This window comes from Aegilops tauschii, chromosome 1, assembly GCF_002575655.3.
Source record: "Aegilops tauschii subsp. strangulata cultivar AL8/78 chromosome 1, Aet v6.0, whole genome shotgun sequence".
Lineage (NCBI taxonomy): Eukaryota > Viridiplantae > Streptophyta > Magnoliopsida > Poales > Poaceae > Aegilops > Aegilops tauschii.
In genome coordinates, this window is record NC_053035.3 from 234,601,635 (window position 1) to 234,608,191 (window position 6,557).

Consider the following 6,557-nt stretch of genomic DNA (forward strand, 5'->3'; position numbering starts at 1 on the left):
ATAGGCAAAAAAAACAGTAATTTGCACTGGGCCTTGGGTTAATAGGTTAGTCCCAAAAATAATATAAAAGTGTAATATAAAGTCCATTAAACATTCAAAATAGAATATATAATAGCATGGAACAATCAAAAATTATAGATACGTTGGAGATGTATCACCCCTCCTCCACCGGGGTGGGCTAAGCTCAATACAGATGGCAGCCATGTCCCTCCAACCGGAGAGGCAGGTGGTGGTATGATTCTTCGTGATGATAGAGGCAACATCATCTATACTGCTTGTAGACATCTCCTTACATGCGATAATGGCCTTGAGGCAGAGCTGGCTGCGTGCAGAGAGGGCCTGGAGCTTGCGCTTTACCGTACGAACCTGCCCATTATGGTTGAGCTCGACTGTGCAGAAGCGATGTCTATGCTGCTAGCACGTACTGGAGATAGATCGCAGTACCGTGTGCTCATTGAGGAGATTCGAAGACTAGCACAAGATGCTCGTAGGGAGATTTCTTTTACTCTTATTAGTCGCTCGCAGAATAAGGTTAGTCATGCGCTTGCCGCGTATGGACGTGCTACACCCCGCACTACAGTTTGGCTGTGCTCGGGGCTGGACTTTGTTGTAAACCTTTCGAAGGCTGATATGCCTCCTTGAGTAATGAAATCTCCCTTTACCCCGCAAAAAAAACACCCATGACAATATACATCATACAGTTTATGTTGAACTTACACATGCAGAGTGTTCAAACCTGATAACTGCCACACGTGTGGCATATTAGAGATCCGCCCACACGCCTTACGTGGCATAATCAGAGGCAGCCCGCACGGGTCATGTGTGGGCGAGCATTAGAACTGCCCACAAGTGTGGGCGCAGCTACTTCGTGTCACACGCCTAACAAATACTACTCATCCCCATCCCACGCGTGTGGCACGAAGCAAATATGCCCACACGTCCTGACACAGCTGCATTAGTTACCCGCAGGATGACGCTTTAATTATCCCAGGATGGCAACTTTAGTTATCCAGGATGACAAATGTAGTTGTAAAAGCATGACAACTCTCTGTTTGGGTTAACTATATATAGTTGTGATGTCTAATTTATGATAGTTGTCGTGTGTAATCAAACCATAGTTGCCGTGTGTGATTAACTACTTGCCATAAGTGGTCAAATAATAATTGACATGTGTGTTTATCTAGTTGTCACGTGTGGTAACCATCATAATTGTCATGTAGACGACGACAGGGGCGGTCACCATACCCGCGTGCGACGGGCGAGTACTGGATGATGCGACCAGACCGAGTGACCAGTGCAGAAGCTGCGACAGGCAAGCCAGAGGTTGGAGACGCGGTGAACGTGCCCCAACGTCGGACTACACCCCACGGTGGGAAATTTGCTGGAACCGGCCCACCTCAGGTGTTACAACCACGACAAATTTTGCTAAAATCGACGAGCCTCAATGCTGCAAACTGCGTTGGGTTTTGCTAATACCAGTCATGGCGAGACGGCGGTGACGATGATTTTACTACAACGGTAGTTGGTTTTTGTTACTACTGGCAACGACAATTCCGACAATCATCCATGTTGTTCATGTGACCCACGACAGCGGCAGCCACGATTTCTTGACATCCATCGTCGACTTTTGCTACGACCGCGTCGCTTTTGTGCTACAACCGGCATCTCATTTTGCTACAACCCACAATTGACATCTTTTTTTTGCTACAACCGGGTCACTGTTTTGCTACAACTGGCAACCACAAAGCTACAAATCGGTGAGCGCTTGGCTACGGTGGCGACGGGTGGCGGCACCAGCTAGCTATTGTTTTTGTCGGAACCGGCAGATTTGTTTGCTACAACCAGGTGACATTTTGGTTGCTACCAGCAAATCGAGGGAGAGTGCATTTTTGCGAGCTCCTCATCGGGGTGCGCGGTCAGCAACCATCACCACAGGAGTTGCGGCCGTCGCAATGGAGGGCTACAACTGGGGCACACACTGTTGTATGCGTGGAGCCGGGGAGAAACGGAGAAGACGACGGTCGTGAGGGCGGTCACCGGCGGTGAAGGCAGCCACATGCAGGCGGTGCTTCGAGGTTGGGTGTGTCGCTCGTCCATGGCGGGGATATTGAAACCTTTTTTTTCTCAAAAAAGAAGGCATCAGGGGAAGAAAGAACAAGACGAAGTAAAATCAACGGCCCGCATGCACCAGATGAGACGACGCGCAGGCGACCCGCGGAAATTCGGACCGGCCGGCCGGTGCCTAGCGCGCGCCAAGAACACAAGTGTTTGCCTAGTCCCAGCAAATTGTCACGTATACATCGCTCCAGGTTCGTGTAACGCACCGGCCGAGAGGGGATTCTGTCCCTTGCATATACGTAATCAATGGAAAGACACGATTCACGGCTTATTTACCTTGGGCACCGATACACTTTTCACAAAATTGCACATATATACCTTTGCTGTTCAAAACAGAGATACTACCGAATCTTCTTTCTAGAAAAATGAAAAAAAAGACTTGGAAAAAGACTTTGTCTCTAGTTTCACAAGAAGAAAAAATTGCGGACTAGGCCCGGATAATGACCACGATAGACTATATAAGAGCAGGACCCCTATGATCAAATCCATCAGCCCCCAGAATCGATCCCATCTATACTCATGGCGCTGTCGGGTTCGTCGAGCGTCCTCCAGGGCGGCGCCGCGGCCGTCGGGCTCGCGCCGGGAGGTGGGAGGATGGCGAGGAACGGAGGAGCGGAGGGGCTCCGCCGGGAGCTGCGCGAGATCAAGGCGGGCGTGCGCAACTGCTCGCGCGGCCTGCACCTGCTCACCCTGCAGCTGAACCTGATCGAGGCGCGGGTGCTGGACGACCGACGCCATCAGGGCGTCGGCAGCCTGGCCGCTCCTCTCGTGACGATGCTCCTCCTATTTCTGATGTACTACTTGTACGTGCCGTTGCACGAGCAAGCGAGCGGCGCCGGTCAGCTTTGAGATCGCCGGCCGGATCTGTTTATCTTTGCTACTATGGCTTCGATCAAAATTCATGGCCGCCGGTGCTGATTGATGAATGAATGAAATATTACGATGCATATGCATGCTTGGTACTAAAATCGTACGCCGCTGTCCACTTTTCGTTGCGCGCGCCCGGTTGTTGTGCAGTTTTTTTTTAGGCCTCTTTTTTTTAGGGGAAGTCGTTGTGCAGTTTGGGGCGTGTCGCTTCGCTGGTGCGTGGGACCTGCTGCCTGGATATACGTGTCTCTCAGTTTCTCTCGTCGCGTGGCATGCATGCATGGCTCTGTTTTGTTGTTTCTTGTTTGGCGGCTCTCGAGCGCAAGGAAAGTGATCCCGAGTGCCCAATTTGCCCGCTTTTCCGGTGACAGGATGCATGTTTCGAGGGGTGGCTGTTTGTTTTCAATTTCTTCCCGAAAGAAAATCCAATACATTGCTTTTCTTTCAAGAAATACAATCGGAGTTCTGAAAAATATCTTGCTTTTCTTGGCTGTAAATATATTGTTGTTGGAATCGTTTTTCTTGGCTGAAAAATAATTAAAGTACATAATTCTCAAATGTGGGAAGAGAAAATAATTCATAATAAGGGTGTAATGTATGGATATAATGGATTTGAAAACTACATGAATTCACATCAACCAACTCAAACAAGAAGTTTAGGTGGATGGAAATTTTCCTTGAAAACACAGTACATATTTTGATCCCAAATGATTCCTGCACGGTTCATGCGACCTCCCGGAGATGGACTGCAGCATGTTTTATATGATTCGAGTGGCTCATCTGGCAATGAGATTGTTCATAGCAAGCCCTCACCCCTTGTGAAAGTTTCCAGAAGATTCCTAACGAGTTACCTTGAGCAGGTCCTAAGCATTGTCCAACACCCAACGATGGATGACATCAAAGGTAAATCCATCACTAGTTTGAAAATCAGGATGGGTGAGGCTAGTCATAGTGGGAGTAACTTGGCTAGCGGGTTAAGACAAATTTGCTTATGTGGCATGTATTTAATAAGGAGAGATGTGTTTAGAGTAACATAATATGTTACTGTAACATAACGTTTCCCAAGAGGAGATTAGTCTAAATAAAGTCATCTATGACACTACTACTATATTACTTTGCAGTATGGAGATAGTAACTTATACTGGTGTCATATATATGCATGACACTAGTATAAGTTACTCCTCCCTATGACCAAATGTTGGCGGCTTCTTCATGTTAATCAACACATGTGCTGGAATGGTGCTTCGCGACCACCTCAGTAGCATAATTGTCCCTCCTTGCAGACATCTCCACACCTGCCATGATGTATGATACCTCTTAAACGTATCTATAATTTTACTTATGGAAAACACTTAAATTCAACCGGATGATTTTCTCGAAAGATCTGTGGTCCCAGTCCCACACACGTGTGTGCCCACATTGCTCAGACAACACGAGATAACCCAGCCCATCCTTATCCTCTGGTGCTTTGCTTTCCCCGCCGCTCATTCTTTCTTCCCCCAAATTCGTATAGCCATGGACGCGGGTAATGTGAGGAGCCCCGGTTGCTGTGAGCGGACGGCGACCACCATGTGTTGCCAGATAGCGACCACCCCGACTGGCGGAGTTGTTGCTACTGCGAGGGGCACCGCTGCGCTACAACGGTGGGATGACCCCTCGCAGCAAGCAGGTTGCGACCCGCCTTGTAGCACCAGTTGGCCATGGATCTCGCCTGGGCGGCAAAGCTCATGGTGCTGCAAAGCGACGTCCGACGCAACGCGCTCGTGGTGTTGTCGGCATCCTACGCAACATGCTCCGCAGCGGTGCTGCTGCTCCAGTGAAGTGCGCTGAGGCTGCAATGGAGCGCCGCGCGGGTCGTTGAAGCTCCGTCGGGGCTGCAATGAAGCGTGTCGGAGCTGCATTGTAGCGCCACGGGGCCGTTGAAGCTCGTCGGGGGTTGCAATAAGCGCCGTCGGTACTTCGCGCCGCGCGTTTCTGCCAAGGAAGTTGTTGCGCTGAAGCTTTTTTGCCTCGCTCGGCGTTGCCATTTGAGCAGCACCCGGATGGCTCCTCGGTGCTGCGATGCAGCGGTCGCTAGCGGCTTCAGTGCAGCGAGGTCGCCGACATGTGCAGATGCTGGATGGATGCGCGTGGTGCATGGTAGAACAGAGGAGGAAGACGATGACTCCATGTGTTGCGATCGTACAACCACAATCCGACAGATCGGACGGCTGGCTAGGCGGTTTAATTTTGTAACAAATGAGCCGACTGATTTGTAGTAGCCGCCGCTTTTATATCATAATGCATTGTATTGGCTTGAGTTCATATCATTTTCTGGACTAACCTATAAATGCAGTGTCGTGAGTCGGTTGTTTTTTTATGTTGTTTTTGGACTTCTTCAAAAAAAAAGTTTTCCGGGATGGAAAAATTCGGGAAAGAATACCACAAAAAAATTCAGATTATGACTCTTCTCGCGGACATCGTAGCCACAGGAGGGGGCCCCCATGGGCCACCCCTGGCTCTCTGGTAGGGTGGAGACCGTAGAGTGGGGCCATGTGGGCCCCACGGAGGTCGCCTCCGCCGCCTCTTTCCATCGCCTCCTTTATATACCCTAAAAATTATCATCATATTTGTCAAGGAATTTCACACTTTTGTGTTCCGCGGCAGTCTAGAGGCTTGTTCTGATACACGGATGGAGGGGGAATCCATCATCAGAGCTATCTTCACCAACCTTGCTTCCTTTGTGACCATGTGTGAGTAGTGCGTACTGAAGGAAATATGCCCTAGAGGCAATAATAATTTGTTATTTATATTTCCTTATATCATCATAAATGTTTATTATTCATGTCAGAGTTGTATTAACCGGAAACTTAGTACATGTGTGCATACATAGACAAACAGAATGTCCCTAGTATGCCTCTACTTGACTAGCTCGTTAATCAAAGATGGTTAAGTTTCCTAACCATATACATGTGTTGTCATTTGATGAACGGGATCATATCATTAGAGAATGATGCGATGGACAAGACCCATCCGTTAGCTTAGCATAATGATCGTTTGGTTTTATTGCTATTGCTTTATTCATGACTTATACATGTTCCTCTGACTATGAGATTATGCAACTCCCGAATACCGAAGGAACACCTTGTGTGCTATCAAACGTCACAACCTAACTGGGTGATTATAAAGATGCTCTACAGGAGTCTCCGAAGGTGTTTGTTGGGTTGGCATAGATCAAGATTAGGATTTGGCACTCCGTGTATCGGAGAGGTATCTATGGGCCCTCTCGGTAGTACTCATCACTATAAGCCTTGCAAGCAATGTAACTAATGAGTTAGTTACGGGATAATGCATTAGGAACGAGTAAAGAGACTTGCCGGTAACGAGATTGAACTAGGTATGATGATACCGACGATCGAATCTCGGGCAAGTAACACACCGATGACAAAGGGAACAACGTATGTTGTTATGCAGTTTGACCGATAAAGATCTTCGTAGAATATGTAGGAGCTAATATGAGCATCCAGGTTCCGCTATTGGTTATTGACCAGAGATGTGTCTCGGTCATGTCTACATAGTTATCGAACCCGTAG